The sequence below is a fragment of the Enoplosus armatus genome, chromosome 8, assembly GCF_043641665.1.
Source record: "Enoplosus armatus isolate fEnoArm2 chromosome 8, fEnoArm2.hap1, whole genome shotgun sequence".
In the NCBI taxonomy this organism is placed as follows: Eukaryota; Metazoa; Chordata; class Actinopteri; order Centrarchiformes; family Enoplosidae; genus Enoplosus; species Enoplosus armatus.
In genome coordinates, this window is record NC_092187.1 from 15,329,847 (window position 1) to 15,346,737 (window position 16,891).

The following is a 16,891-nucleotide window of genomic DNA, read 5'->3' on the forward strand; positions in this document are numbered from 1 at the left end:
TTTCAAGTGATGTCATTCTGGGCGTGCACACTGTTGAATTGATCGGTGTCAAAGGGTGACAGATCAGGGTGTCTGGCTGGCTAATGTATTCTCTGTGCATATTTCATCTGTATGTGTTTTCTGGATGTGCAGTGCATTTTATTTCATCTTCTATTTTAAGGCTTGACCCCTGAGGTGCAGCTGTGCGTGTGCGTGTGCGTGTGCGTGTGTGTGTGTGTGTGTGTGTGTTTCTGATCCACCTGAGAGACAGATACAGCGATACTGTGGACACTCGTAGGTCACGGCTCTCTATTATCTAGACAAGGACTCTCTGTCACAACCTGGGTCTCACTCTTTCCACTTCTTTATTTATCCCTTGTTCCAGTCTTATTTATCCATCTCTCCCTCCTCCCCCAGCTGACACACTCGCAGACGTCCTAGAGTCCTCCCTAAATCACTCTTTGACAGAAAGAGGGAAAGAAAGGGGAGATAGAGATAGAGATAAAGGGGGTAGAGAGATAGATAGGGGAAAAAGAGAGGGATGAGGGTTTGAGCATACATGGAATGAACCTATCAATCCAGGGTGCCTATTATCCCGTGTGAAATGCTTCTCGCTAGCAGACGCCTAGTTAGTGTGCCTGTTCAAAATTAATAAAACGCCAGCCGAGTCTAGGCTGAGACTGCGACAGGCCTGGTTATTGATTAAGTCATGTCACAGGAATGGAAGGCTCTGCCATTAAAAGTACAAATTATGCAGCACGTTTAGCCATGCCTCTTATTCATGTAGGAGACAGGCAAGAGTCACTGGAAGAATGGAAGCCTGCTCCATTTTCTTACACTGTCCAATATGCCTCTCTCCCTCTATTGTATGGGCCTTTTGTTGTATTTAGGATCCTAATAATGTGAGCCTGTGTGAAGGGAGAAGGTTAGACTGTCTGAAAATGGCCTGAGACAAGACAGTCAGAACAAGACAAAGAAGAGGGAGACAAAGAGTGATCGTTTTGTCGTGTACAGCAGGACAAAGAAAGCTTATAGTGTCGCTAAGGAAAACAGCGAGCGAGAGTTAAACAGATGATACACAGAGCCTAGAAGTACTTTTTTAGGAGTCAGAGCTTCCCAGTGAAAAGAAGCCATTTAATCATGTAACAAATTAAATGATATTATTTTGACACGTGGCCAGATGGCACAGCTCCTCTCGTCTTCAGCGTGAAGAGTGATGGAGAGAGTCGGTGAAACAGGGAGAGGGTGATGGAGACTGAGGCTCGGAGAGAGGTAAAATTAATTTGTCGGGAGAATGTATGTTATGAGCTTCCTATGTTAGGTGTTCGGAGTCACCGCTGTGATTTGCAGGGAGAGTAACAAGACAAGGAGTATCGTGTAATCAGCAGGCCTCTCGCCTCCTGTTTCTCTGCCTCACACATGGCTTTGTGGAAGGAAACATAGGTGGATTTCCCCTTTTAAGTGTTAGTGTGTTGAAGCGGTGAAGGGGTTGAGTGCGGGGGGCAGAGAGAGATAGATAGGAGGGAAATGACAAGATAGGTGGGGAGTGTCAATAATTTATAGCAGGTGCCTTGCGACAGAAAGGGCAAAAAGAGCTCTACCCTGGGATCCTCAGGCCACCATGCTTGGAGCCCAGGCTCTCGTTAACACAAAAATGCACACTCTATACACACACACACACACACACACACGCACACAGACAACCAAAGGCATATGGAAATGAGCATTTGCACATGCACACACACATTCACAGATACTTACCCGTGTGCACAGCTGTACAGACACACAGTCACAAACATGCACACCACAATAACAGCCTCACTTCAGTCAACTGGCAGGTCATTAATTTCATGATGCAAAACCAGAACACTAGAGATGAAGGTGGAGAGAGAAAAAAATAGCGTGGTGTGTAACCGTGTGTGTCCTGATCCATCCACCAAGCCCCTTAATAAACCCATGTTTATGCATTCTAAAGTCTTTTTGTTGTTGTGGTTGTTGTTGTTTCCAACGCGCCAAAACTGTTGCGACGACCTTTCAGATCTCAGATGGAAGAGGAGGAGAGATCTCTGAGTGGCAGCTTCTTTGTTGCATGATTTATTACCGATCAAAAGTTGAAACTGAGGCCTCGGTCTTCTGTGACTCTCAGGTGGACAAATGCTGTCTTTCTTCTGTCAGAGAGATTTGTCATCTGAACTGTGACACATCTGCGTGTCTAGGCACCTGAAACAGCCGTTAAGTAGATCCAAATCACTGCTGGGCCAAAAGAGTCAGTCATTGGCAACATGATACTCCCCCATTTTTTAGCTCCTTGTGAGTATAGGTACAATGAGGGAGGGAAGGAGGCAGGGAGGAGGGATAACAGAGGAATGTGAGTCCAATTAATCTGTTAATTGGGGCTATTATAGAACAGATGCTGGGGAATAAAAGGAAAATCTCCTTCGCCTGTCTGTCTCTTTGTTTATTTCTACTTTCCCCTCTCCCTCTTCTAAAGTACCTTTTGGCAATCAGTGCCTGTTTTCCCTTTTCCTCTTGGCTAAAGAGCCAGCCGTGGCTAATGGCACAGTGTACGGCAGGCAGACTGCCCCCTTGGCACTGCCCGCTGGAGGAGCAGAGGGCTTTAAGATGGCACAGAGCAGTAAAAATTGTTAGCTGAATAAAGAGGCACTGCAGGGAGGGATAGACCGGCTTTATGGCACTCTGCGCACACCCGGGTGTTTAACTTATTGTGGCTTAAGTGACAAAATATGAACGGTCTTGCGATTAAAATCCTAGGAAGTGCCCATTATTTTTGCGTGATGTTTTCTTCACGTGTGCCAGCTTAAGCGTGAATGTATGTACAGTATATTTCTCCCTGTGACTTTGGTTTGAATTGTCTTACAGCCCCCCAGACATGAGGTGGAAGAGGAGGAGGAGGAGTGTTGGAACGAGGTAGCGACAGAGGGGTGGGGGGGTGGGGGGGGGTGGGGTGGCGGGTGGGGGTGTGAGAGCTGAATCAGCGGGAAGCTTCGCTAATCGCCGCGGCTCATCTGTTAATGGAGTTAATGAAGAATGGGAGCAAACCAAATGCGCTGAGATGAAAGAAGTTCCACCACACTGCATAGGCCGCTGCTCTCTGTGTGTGTCCTCCACACACTCCCATAGACACAAACACAATCATGCACACACAAGCTTTCTTTTTTTTCACATGCACCCTTTGCTATCCCACTCTGTTCGCCACATTTTCAGCACCTATTGACACAAAACACTTTATTTTTGCACCCCCTCGCACCTATATGCACATTCTGCTACTTTCGCACTTGCCCTGCCACACTCCCACCCTCATGTACATACGCATACACACTTTCCTCGCCTGTCCTCTTTCCATATGTTTCTTTATTTCGCCTCATAAAGTGTGCAGGTCCCTCTTTAGCCCCTCTGCGTTTCCCTGGAGAGGAGATACGCTGCGATAGCACTGTGTTTGCACCGAAGGTGAAGAGATATTCAGCGATGCCATGCAGACCTCTCACCCAGCTGATAAGGCTGATGGGTTGACAGGTCCCTGCGGAGACGCACATACAGCCACTGCTCACTTGTTACAGGCTCAGTAGCACTTATTAGCAATCTATCAAACACTTGTTATTGACACAGCAGTTATCGCTCAATCAAGATACCATTTTGGAGCCCACTCCCATCAATCAAACATTCAATGCATAATTCAGATATTGCCAGAGAGCCCTTAGGTCTGATTGTTTGCAATGTGCTCTGAAGAAAGTTATTCAATGGCTAATTGGACTAAACAGATGTGTTAAAATGAAAAGAAATATAGAAAAGATTGTTGTGCTTGAGGCCATATTTGGTTTAGCGCCATTATTCCCTTCTCTAAATCTGTGGACAGGCACCCAATCTGGTCAATGCAATTTCAAGGTTGATACCAATATTAATATTTGAGAGTAAAGCTAGACCGTTAAATCAGCCAATATGAATAGCTTATTGTAGATATATCGGTATCAATTTAAATGTCGGCTGATAAGTAACAAAAAATTTCAGTACAGAAATGGTTTCACTTAAAATGTCTCACTCAGTATGTGTCTTGGTCACAATTGATTTAAAGGATCTGTATCAAGATTTCTTATGTTATGTATTTATGTAAAAAAAGAAAAGAAAAGTACTATAAGCACTTTTTTTTAACTCTCAAATATCTATCAGTGTTGTCCTCAAAAGTCCAGTACCGTTCAAACTGTATTTGAGGGTTTAAAAATCTGATGATATGTTGACTGATTTTAGATTGTAGTTTTTTAACATAAATGATGTTAACACCAATATATCTGTGATAAGCTAATAGCTCCCGATAATCAACCATTCAACCATGCAGAAGCAGCAGAATTGCTACACTAAAATCTACATATGCATTTGACAGTTAACACACACTGTCAATATGTGTAGATCTATTTATTAATGTCCTCAGACAAATAAAGTGTTCAGTTTATTCTGTTGTTAGATAAAAATACAAACATGGCAAGCTTAATGAGCTTGAAGTGAAAGATATTTGCGCACACACACACACACACATACAAGCACACACACACACACACACACACACACACACACACACAGCTTGCTGGTTAATCAGCTGTGTAAATTACCATATCTATCTTTCAATTTCCCCCCATTAGGGCAGACGCTGGCTTGATTAGGCCTTTAATCTCCTGAGATTGAGACATTAAAGCAGGGGAGTGATGTATTCACACAGGCTCACACTGTGTCGCACCTTGCCAGAGAAAAATCATCTGCCACAGCGGTGCCATGTTTGTTGCAAAACAGCTGTAAAACACTTGCTCTGTATGATAAAGTGGTTGCTTTTTATTGCTCATTATTATTATTATTATTATTATTATTATTATATCCTTTTTCTATTCTGTGTCACCTTTGGACTCTATAGGGAACCAGGTCTTAAAATGCGTTTCCCACAATTCCTGCTTACGTAAGGGTCATTAAGTATTAGCTGGTTGGAGTGTTGGGCAGCAGAGGAAGCTAGGGATGGGCCTTCCTGTAATCTTGACACACACTCACATACACACAGGGGTGAAATTGACCTGTGTTGGACGTGGAAATTCATCCCTGTTATCCATTGAACCATTGTGGACCCTCTTCCTCTCCTGTCTGTTTTCATTTTTTATTGCCTGAATTTGGTTAATGTGTAAGTTTTTCCGTATCTCCTTAGAAGACACAAGAAATCAGGGAGATCTCAGACGGAATCAGAAATACGTGCCTTTTCGTGGTTTTAAAAAATAGCTTCGTCTTTGTGGAGCAGCAAAGTTTAGACAGGAGGAGCACGGAGCAGGAGGGGCAGGTGTATCTAACAGAAGAGCAAAGATGTCTTGAGTTCTGGGCCATTTCCTCCAAGGACAATAACCCCCATCTTGTTTAACAACTCACCCGGCAGGGACTATTACACTCATTTTAATTGGCTCCCCCTTTAATTGCCCAGGTGGAAGGAGGGGGTCGCTCTCCTTCTCCTTATGCTCTTAAAGTTAGCCCTGCCAAAATGAGTTTAAGGCAAAGCTGTGTGGGAGGAGAGTGTTCAAAAAACTATTAAAATGATCTTGGTGATGAGACAAACTTGACTTGTACTTTCTTTCCTCTGTTTTTTTCTTCACTAGAATATGATAGTGAAGAATATGTGCAGACCTAGATCGCTGTCTCAGGTGGAGTTGGGAAACAGCAGGGGAAGCTGAGCAGTCCTGTTCGATGCTAAACCACCACACATTACAGTCTGAGACAATTACCCTCCTGCTATTAGTACATCACTACCAATGGCCTGCACACTGTCCTGAACAGCTGCTGGAGACAGAGAAATTGAACAGTGAGTTGGTTAATGACAGGGAAAGGGAGAGTTTGTGGTTGTTTCGGAGGTGAAACAGGAGGAAGAGAGGAAGAAAACAGCACAGTGACAGGGATGTCCTCTGTAGTGAGAGAGGAGAAAAGGAGGGACGCAGTGGAGGAAAGGGTAAGAAAAAAAAAGAAAGATGGAAAGCAGGGGGGGAGTAAGGTGCTCAGTTAAGTGTGACCGTGATGCTCAGCTCCACTCTCATGTAGCCCGGCTAGTGATTTCGCTAAATGAACAGCGATTGTACCAATTAATAGTATTGAGTGTTATTCATTGCAGCTGTCAAGGAGCAACCTCCTACCTTCATTAGGCCTTGTCTACCTTCTACATTTATCTCTCTCTCCACACTTCTCTTTCTTTGGGTCTTTGCTTGTCTGAAACACAGATTCCTTTTGGGTTAAAAGCAGAAAACATTTTTTTTTTTATGTGGCCCTAATACTGTTTGCTTGCACGTCTCACCTTGCTCTTTTTTTCCTCTAAGCCTCTCATTCTTGGTCTTTTTTCTTTTTTCCCATTCAGTGTCTGCGAGTGATTACGCATGTGTGTGTGTGCACATGCCACTGAATTCTGTGTCTGACAGGGGCAGGAAAGCGTGTCCTGTAGGTCACCTGCAGGCTCCTTAGCCATATGAATATCGGACAGGGTGAGGACATCAGAGATCACGAGGATTCAGGGGGGCCTCATATCCGAGTGCAGGGATTCCCCCAGCCTTCTCTGACAATAGGACAGGAAGGAAGGAGTGTGCAGGCTGCAGGAGTGGGCCAGGCGGTAATGAGAGACAGGACAGAGTTACATGGGAGACATGCGTGGGACAGTGGGGGGGCACCTCAGCTAATAAAGCCTCCAAAATGTGTGTGTGTGTACTGCAGAAACTGTAGCACACACAACCAACACACAAAGTACGCTGTTTATACTTTTTAGATAACCTCAAATTCAAATCTTCAGATCCAAAATATGAGCTCTGCACCAAAAGTGTAAGAAAAGTGACACTTGACACTTGAAAGACTTGTGCAGTGGCATGACTAGAAGCAGATACAATGAAATAGCGCAGTGGAAAATAATGACATGGAAGTGGGGAGAGGGATGGAAGTATTTGACTTCAACTCCTGCGACCTTGGATCAGCTCCCAACTTATGCAAGGTTTTTTATTTTGTTTTTTTCCCCCTCAACTCAACCATTGCCAAAGCTTAAACAAGTTGTTTCGGTTTGTAAGTCTAACTAAATCCTTAACCTTAAACTGAACCTCTTTTACGTGAAAAAAAAAATCTTTCTGTTTGTGCTATTGTAAAATAAGTTTTATGGAGAAGCGTAATCTGACATCTTGCATAACCAGAATTGAACTATCTGAGTTTTAGAGTTTAGTGGCCTTGAGGAGGTTCGACTTGCTTGTGCCTCTAAACTGAGGGGAGTTGAAGAGAACAGGGACAGGGACTCTGCTTTGTTGTTTAGAAACCAAAGTCTGATGGAGGCCAATTTTTGTCTAATATTATTTCAAAGCAAAATCAAAGCTACAATTTAACATAATGTTGAAAATAACTTGTGAGTTCAAAGCACAGTTCTTGGCATTATTCGCCCAAAAGCAGTGGTTAAGTTCAAGAAATGGCTTTTACTTTCTAACCTCTGGCTCTACCTTCTGTTCTTGAAAAGGGAAAGAAAGGAGGAAATAAAGGAAGGAAGGGGACACAGATAAAGAGTTCTTATCTAAATTGTCTTGGCCCTGACCCTTATGTCTCATGACTGTAAATACTAAATCACTACTGTATCCTGACCTCTGACCCCTTGCTATCTGACCTTGAGACCTGCCTGGCAGTCTGTATCAGCCTCTGGTAAACGGTCCTGGAAATTCTGCCGAATGTGTTACTGTGTCACAGATTAGACCGCAGGGATTCTGGCTGTATTTTTACTCAAAGCAATTTACAATACAATACATGTTAACAGTAAAAGTCAATGGTTATGTATCATTGCTCGTAATGGCAAGCTGGATAATGAAGGGGTGCAAGGGATGACGAAACAATGCCTGAACTCTGTGTTAGTGTGTGCCTGTGTGTGTGTTTTTATTTAGTCGTGAAAGACCTTTAAAGGATGGGGGCATCAAGAGCTTCCTTGCAGCTGGATCCTGTCTTCACTGCTTTGCAGAAGTATACTCCCCCCATGACCTTTGGCACATTTTGTTGTGCTATCAAGCAATTTTATTCATGCATTTATTCAGGAGCTCTGTAAAAAAAAATATCATCAAATGACAATGGATAATATTGAATCCATTTGCTTAATTGCCACAGTAGCATAGCTAACTAACATAAGATTTGTAATGGCATCTGTTACTGAGATGTGATGTTTCCTTCTGAAAAGGCTCGACAGCGTCCTGCATCTTGGTCGTTGTGGGACTTCATAGGATTTTTCTGAATATGATCAGAATATGTAATCACATTTGTAAAGGATATAGGTTTGAGTCTCAAAGGAATAGTTTCACATTTTGGGTTTGCTAACTTAAAGAGTTAGATGAGAAGATCAATATCACTCTGTTTTTTAAGAGTATAGTATATTAGCTAGTAGCCTATTGGCATAGCTTAGCATAAAGACTGGAAACAGGGAGAAACAAGTAGCCTAGCTAAAGTTATTAGTCGATAAATTGATGAGTGGAAAGACAGAAAATTAATCTGCAAACATTTTGATATATTTCCATTCATAATTTTTTTCAAGCAAAAATTCCAAGCATTCGCTGGTTAAAGCTTTATATCTGATTGTAAATTGACATAGTTTTTTAAGCAATAGGAATACATCATCTTGGGCTTTGGGAATTTATAACAGGTGCCAGTTTATAGAAAAAATAATGAATTTATGAATTGAGGAAATAATCGGCAGAGGAATTGATATTGAAAATAATGTTATTGTTAGTTTCCTTAGTCCAAAGGTAACAAAATCCCCCTAGCAGTGCTACTGGTCTGGGTCTGGCCAATAGATGGACACTGACCATGAGTGCTGGTGGCATGCAGGCATCTGGCTTCAGCCTCTGGGACAGCACATAAACTACTGACCAACCTGCACTTGTCTGCCATGAAAGACGAGATTTACACCACGTTAGTAGAACCCTGCCATGCCTCACACTCTTAGGCCTTGACGAGAAAGTAGGAGAGAGAGAGAGCGAGGCAGAGACAAAGATGTGCACAAACACACACACAGACGTGGAGGCAGACACCATGACTTACAGCCTAGTTCCTTTCCTCCTCTCCGCTGTAGGAAAGGCTGTTATTATGAAGACCTTCAATCCTTTTCTTCTTTGTCCCCTCTCTCACGGACTCACTGCAGCCCAGTAACTCACACTGATGTCAAAACAAACACACAGATAAACAGGCAAAAGCAAACACACACACACACTCACACGATCAACAGAGACATGAGCGCCCCCCCCCCCCCCCCCCCCCCCCCCCCATCTTCCTCTCCAAGTGTGGCGTCCCCCACGTTGCCACCAATATTTCTCATGAGCTCTCGGCCACCAGCCCTTCATGAATTTTTATTAAACAAAACTCTAAGCAGATTGATTTCACACTGGCTGCTTTATTGCATTTTTATTTAATTCTTTCTCTCTCTCAGATGCTCACTTGCTCCTCCTTGCCCTTACCTCGGTTTCACCACTCCATCCTTTCACCTCGTCTTTCCTTCCTGATGCTTATCCTACTTCCTCTCTGTATTTCCTGCCTGTTTAATCCACTATCTCTCTTTTTTACACTGTCCTCCTCTCTTTCCCATTCTCTTGCGTCTGCCTTTCATTCTCTCCATGTCCTCAAGCCTCATTTTCCTGCCAGTCCTGATTTATGTTCCTGGATTTGTGGCCCTGAGGAGGGCTGTTGTTGGTGGGCTGATGAGCTTTGTTTTGACTTTGTGTGTGTGCCTGTGTGTGTGCACACAGTCATATGTATGGTCACATGTGAGTTTGTTAGGCTGCATTTATGTGTCATGTGTTTCAGCGATTGGCTGTAGCTCTCAATTCATTAAGTTACCTCTCCCAGCGTCTTGTTCTTTCAGTGCGCTCCTCCTTCTTGTGTCGTGATGTGTTGTATAGCATCGATTTGATAAGAGAGCATTATTACTGTTGTTGAAGCAGATATCATTGGCCCATTTATAGCAGAGTGTTGCTTCAAGTACCTTATACCTAGTTAATGTATCGTATCTTACTACAACACATACCCTTACAAAAGTATCTTCCACTACCTGAGCAGATACAGATGGTTGACAAATTACAAAGGTGTTAGATGATGAATGCCACTCTATAGTAGGCAATATTTGAAGCTATAGCCAGCAGCCTGTTAGCCCAGTTTAGCACAAAGACTGGACAACAGCTAGCTTGGCTGCGTCCACAAGTGATAAAATCTGCCTAACAGCACCTCTAAAGCTAAATAACTCTCTGCTCTCATTTTTGGTCATCTCTCTACTGTTGCTGTCCTATAAACGCTAGCTGTTCCCCCTGTTTCCAATCTTTATACTAAGCTAACTACCTTTTGGGCTGTAGATTCATATTTAACAGACAGATATGAGAGTGGTATCAATCTTCTCCTCTCACTCTTGACAAGAAAGCGAATAAGTGTATATCACAAAATGCAAACTATTCCTTTATGTGACCCCTCATGTTCTGCATGGAGGCATCTGCATTTGTTTCTCCATTTATTCATTCATGTTTTTTTCTTTAATTTGCACCCATATGTACCCAGTATGATGCAAAAAAGACTTGAATTGTCTGTCCCTGCATATTTCATATTTGTAAGGTAAGGAATGATGATGATTCATCGATAATGTGAGTTATGAGTATGAATGTGTCTTTGTGTATCAGATAACTGATGCTCAACTGTGCTTATACTATCTGGGGCTGTGGTGTGTTTGTGTGTGTGTGTGTGTGTGTTTTTGTGTGTGTGTGTACAGTAGTAAGCAGTGGCTGTTCCCAATACAGCCAGAAGTGATGAGGCAGAGTGAGGCTCCCGCTGGGTGTAATGAGGCTCCCTGCAGCTCCACGCTGCCTCACCAAGTCTCCCTCTGTCTCTCTGCCCAGCAGGGTTGTGTTTGCACAGCACCACGCCTCGCCACTAAACCACACATGCACAAACATACGTACACACATGTACAATCTCCCCTCACCTCCCTTAAATGTTTATTGTATTTCTTTCTTTTTCCCGCTTTTGTCTCTTTTCCCCATTTGGCATCTTCCTTTTTTTTTTTTTTTATTTCTGTGCCCCTTCTCTTCACTCCTCATCACTCCTACCCTCTGTCCTCAGCCCCTCCTCCGGCTCCTCTCTCCTCTCTCAGCAGGAGTCCTGTGTAATTGGGCTGTTGTCAACAGCACATTAGCCTGGATTAGCAGCGTAGCGACTTCTGGCTGGCGCTGTTGACCCCTCCAAACACAGGCCAAATAAGGTCATAAACGGCAAAAAATGCAGGCAGCAGCAGCTCGGCCAAACCCGGCAGTTGTGTGTGTGAGTGTGAATGACAGCGTTCTCGCCTAAGAATAGACAGATAGACAGGTAGAAAAACATGCAAAACATACAGTTTCTTTTACTGAGGAATGAGTATTTGTATCATTGCCTGACAATAGTGTGAGAATTGTGTGTGTGTGTGTGTGTGTGTGTGTGTGTGAGCGACATGTGGCGTGATAGTTAAGATCTCAGACATTCACACATCAGGCTGGCTACGGTGCAAAGGTTGATGTATGTACATGTGCCGACCATGTGTTACGTGTAAAGACCCTGTGGAGTGACAGGTTATCTCTCTGCACCCCCACACAGTCTAGACCTCCACATGTGTGTTTGGTCTGTCCCGTCACAGCGTTCAGGTGGGGGAGGTGAGCAGGAGCCTGGCTGTTGCCGTTGAGCGTACTGTAACTGAAGTGTTGAATGTCTAATAGATCAAACGAGACAGCCCCGAGGTGACTGTCTGTCAGGCAGTCGTTCTCTCAATCGCTCTCACTGCGAGGTCTTATCTCTGTTGTGTCTGTGTGTTGGAGCTATCTGTTTCTCTTACTCAGACGAGCTGTTTCTACTTAAACTCACAGCCTTGAACTACAGAGCTGGTATGGACTAACTGGCCATGACGTACACGCAGGCAACTCCATGTTTTAGTACACACCCCGAGTTAAGGTCTGTTGGCTGTGTGAATGGAAAAATAACACCTTCTTTTTTTCTGTTCTATTGGTGTAAGGAAATATCTGTGGTCTAATTTTGTCTGTCTCTGTCTTCCTTTCTCTCCGTCTCGCTCTCTACGTCTCTGTAGGCCTCACATAACTCCAGATGCACCATCTCGTCCTTGTCCACCCACCTTTGTTTCTAAAACAGAGCCACTTTTATTGCCGCCCTGAGGCAGATAGAGCTAAGCTAAGGAAACAGAGAATCCTAGTGTAAGGCAAGGTATGGAAATGAGCCCTCTGTCACAATACTCAACAATATCTCCTGCACTCCCCCTTATTCTCCTGAAAATAGAGAGAGGGGAGAGGAGAGGAGACGCTGGACGGCATTGTTCTTCCTGCCCAGTTTTGTGAGAAATTAATTAATTATGAATGAGTAAGTGAGTTATGAAAAGGGGTTTTGGATTCTATTGGTGTTAACATAATTACAATTCTCTCTTTTTTTAAATGAAGGGACGGGGGCCATTTCTCCCGCCTCTCAAATGGGTTTTTATCGTCTTCAATTTGGAAAAGAAAAGCTGATAAAAGCCTTTATAATGCTTTAATTTGGCATCGATTTGCATGAATCTCCCTCAGTAATTATCAACTTACCCCTCCCCCCTTGGATGACAGAAACAGTAGATTCTGATAAGAGAGAGAGAGAGAGTGTGTGTGTGTGTGTGTATATGTAAGGGTGGGGGGTATCTTCTACTCTCCATCTCCCATTTTTCTATTTCCATATCTCATCCCTCTGTCTTTCATTGGGAGAGGCGTGGAGCGAGTGATGGCAGTGGCAGGGGAGAGGGAACAGAAAAATCCTAAATCAAAGCACTCAATTATAGGGCTGCAGTAATTATGGGAGCCCTTGAATTGAAGTGCTCTCGGAGGAGAGATGGATAGATATATGGATGATGCATGAGGGGCGGGACAGATAGGTAAATAAATGAATATGCCACACAGAAATACAATGTAGCCTCTGGGCTGGGGATGACATAAATACACGTATTAATCGATAGGTCGCAAACCATTCCAATGCAATTAAAAGGGTATTGAGTGGAGTGGGCCATACTTGGGCTTGGGAGTGGGCTTTGGCAGGCTTTAGTGGGTCAGAGCCCTGACCTGTGGGAGGGTTAATGCCCCCCTGGCCCTCACTAGCCTCTGGCCTGTGTATGGTGAAATGCTGAGGGTCAGTCCATAAAGGGACTCCAGTCTCGGTGGGGCCCTTTACTGGTCAATAAGACTGAATGAGTTCTATCAACTACCCCTGTGAAACAACTCCACTGCTGATAATACTCCTAACACTGCCTGGAGAGCAATGCACACATACACTTTACTTTTCTGTTGGTTTTTATCTTTGCCAGTGTCGATAGCTGTATTCAGAAGATAAATGCTGCTTTCATGTTCCTCCACTCTTTATCCATTTACAGTTAAATTATACATATGGTTATTTATGGCTTTCTCTTATTCCTTTGAAACATACCCATCACAAGACGTATATGTCTCTCTCTAGATAACAATAACTTGGGTGTTTGACCATGCGCATGTACTCATGTGTGTTTAGGTGTCGAAATGCGTATGTTCGTGTGCCAGCTTGCGACTGACTGGCTCTGAATCCATCCTCATATTAGCACATGCAGGAAGTTTGTCATGGGCCCTCTGCTGTGCCAGAGCTCATTTGGTTTCGATATGAAATTTATCACAGATGTTCCTCTTCCCTAACCAGGCCTGGCTGCCAGAGACTACAAACAAAAGACTCGTCTCCGCACACAGATAAAAACCAAAAGGCAGAAACTAACAGATTGCAGTCCTCTGTTTGCAAAGATAACACACCATTAGCAAGACATTTAGATTAAAATCAGAGCACTTTAATGTAGTGAATGCATTGAAAGTTAAAAAAGTAGCTAGAACATATTAACAATGGAGTGTTATTGTTAATGAAATACGTATTAAGAGGTGTTTCTTGTTTGACGTGTATGTGTGAGATTGTCAGTGCTTTTGGACATCCATGAATACTTGTCTTTGCATGTCCATCTCATCATTTGTGTTTACGTTGCATGTGTTTAAGTCAGTGCTAAATGGATAAATGGATGGGACACCGCTGTACCTACAGCACACGATTTGGGCCTATGTGTGTGATTAATGTGCTCCTGTCTCGGCTGACAGTGTCAGAGGGACTGATGTGCTGGGATGAGCGCCACAGCAGCCTACTGATTTACTGGCTTCCATTTCCACTGGTGTAAAGTCAATCTCTGTGGAAGGTCAGCGGCCCCCGTGTGCACATTAGCGTCTTTTAATCCCCATCTGTCAGGGTGGGCCAGCACTACGGGTCTGGAATACATGGAGGAGACTCTCTGGAGAGTGGAGACATGTGGATACACACAGTTCCTCCTCGTGTGATTCCTTTACCCTCATTACATCCTCAGGTCCAACTATATTCATATCAAGCAACGCACACACACAGACCTCAATCAGCTCACAAAGCAGCACCAGAGCACTGGTAGTCACTCAGGTGAAACAATCAACACACTCATATTATTAACTAACTAATTAAAAAACTTGTTTTTTTGCTAATATTTTTGGGGGGATTGAGCTGGGATGTTGTGGTTAGTGGTCTGCGTCTTAACCCTTAGGTTACGGGCCAACCCCACAAATTGAACATTAAAGCTGACATCTGTAACTTTATGCAATTGTGCAAGTCTGACATTTATTTGAATGAGCCACTACAAAATAAGTAAAAGTAAGCTGGACTTATTCTTGATTTGGATGTGGGAAAATATAAACTTGGTGTGAAATGTGTTGCTTTCGTCCCACTCACACTGTTTTGAATGGACTTATGTGTCATTGTCAACCAGGACAGGTGTGACCTGACGAGCCCATGAACATTTCTCAATAGGCACCACACTAATTTGAGTTATTTTATGCCATAGCTTGTGAAATTCCTACCAAAGTAATCCACTGAAGGTAATGATGCACTAATACCTCATGTCTTGTTTGTCAAATGTTTTACCTTGTGGCAAAATTGTGTCCTTATTATCCTGCTTCCAAGTGGTCTAATGGTGGTCTAAAACTCAAATTGAAGAGTGGTCCTAAACTCTTTCCATTTAGTGCCTAATACTTGCACTTCATGTGATAGCTTTTAAATCTAATCAGATAATGCTCTTTACCTTGATGTTGAATGTTTAGAAAGGGTTAGAAGTTAGGGCCAGAAGAAAGAATTAGTTTGAGTTCCAATGAAAACGTTATTAGAAAACTCTTTCTAATTTCACCATTTCAAAGGGCTAATAAAATCTTGGCCTTGAATTCATTTTCCAAGTTATGCTTTTGAAGCAACTTTAATATATTTTTTTGGCTATGCTGAGGCAGCAGAACCAACTGTGAACACAACATATAATATTAAGATATATAATTATCTTAATAAGTTGTGTTGAAAGTGTTAGCAAACAATTATTTACATATTCAGCAGACATGGAGCAACATTAGTTGTGGGGTTGTGTTAGTGTCCACCTGATGAAGTCCAATATTATCCTTTTAGCTCTGTTTTTGGTCTCTGTTAACTCCTGTGTGAAATATCTGGCTCTTAAACTGCTAAATGCTCCACTATGTTCACCAGCTACATGCTGTTTTGTCTGTGCCTTTGGTGCTAGGCGTGGAGCTTACAGCGGTTTTGACAGAGCTTTTCTGCTGAAAAACCATTTTTTGTTAATATAAAAAATATTGCTCAGTGCAGATTTAAAAATGTGTTTTTCTTTTGTCATTGTCTTGGCCAGTCTTCACATTACAGAAGCATGGCCAGAGCAGGCTGGACAAATCTAGTAAAGACTGGTGTGTAGTTGTTGTGCCGGCCAAAACTTGATCCCAGTCTACAGTCTTGAATCAGTTCACACCAGCAGATATTCTGGGATGTCTCTGTCTTTGTTGTGCTGTGTGCTTTATTCTCCACCAATACCCAGTAAGTCTGCCTCCCAGGAGCTGGGTGTCTGTCTGTCTGTACCTCTTCATATGTCTCTCCCCTCTCTCTGGCAGCCTGTCTAGAGGACATGATGCCTACTAAATACAGACTGATTGATTGTCTGACCAATTGATTGATTGGTGTCTAAGAAGCCCCTTTTTCATTGCAAACTGTAATGATTAGCTTCTCTCTCACTCTCATTCCATGTTTATGACCACCTACCTTTACAGAAGCATCTGTCTTCCTCTTTTCCTGTATGTCTCTCCTTGTCTTTTTCTATCTCTTTCTGGCTCAGTCTGTCACACACGCGCACACACACACACACACACACACACACACACACTTTCTCCCTCCTCTTGGTCTGTTACTGAATGTCTCCTATAGGCAAGGGGCTCTCTGTCTGCCTGGCTGCTGAAGGACGAGAGCAGTAGACAGGTAATTTTTTAATCTCCCCTCCATCTCCCTGCCTTTTTACTCCATTCTCTGCTAAAACATTTCATATTCTAATCGGTTCCTATGCGCGTCACATCCCCTGCAGCACCTCTTAATACCTTTCTATAGATCCATCAAACTCACCAACAATCTCCTAAGTTTATTTAATTTTTTTTTTAATACTTTTCCTGGAATTCAAATGCAGCTTTCCATCGTCTTCCTCTTACCCCAATCTCCTCTTTGCCTTCCCCCTTTTACCTTCTCTCCCCACCACCCTTTTTTCCACCCCTCCCTCCCTCCTTCCCCCTCTTACCTCCCTTTCTTTCCTTCATTCTTTGCCTGGAGGTTAGCGCTAAACGTGCATCATTCAGCGAAAAACAAAAGGAGTGAATTGATTGGGTTATCAGCTGCTGCTCTGGTGGACCCTTTGATCAGAACTGAAAAGCAGCGCTACATGTCAGAATTCTGCTTCAGCAGCTCTTTCTGAGTTTTACAATTACTACACGCCACGGTCACATCC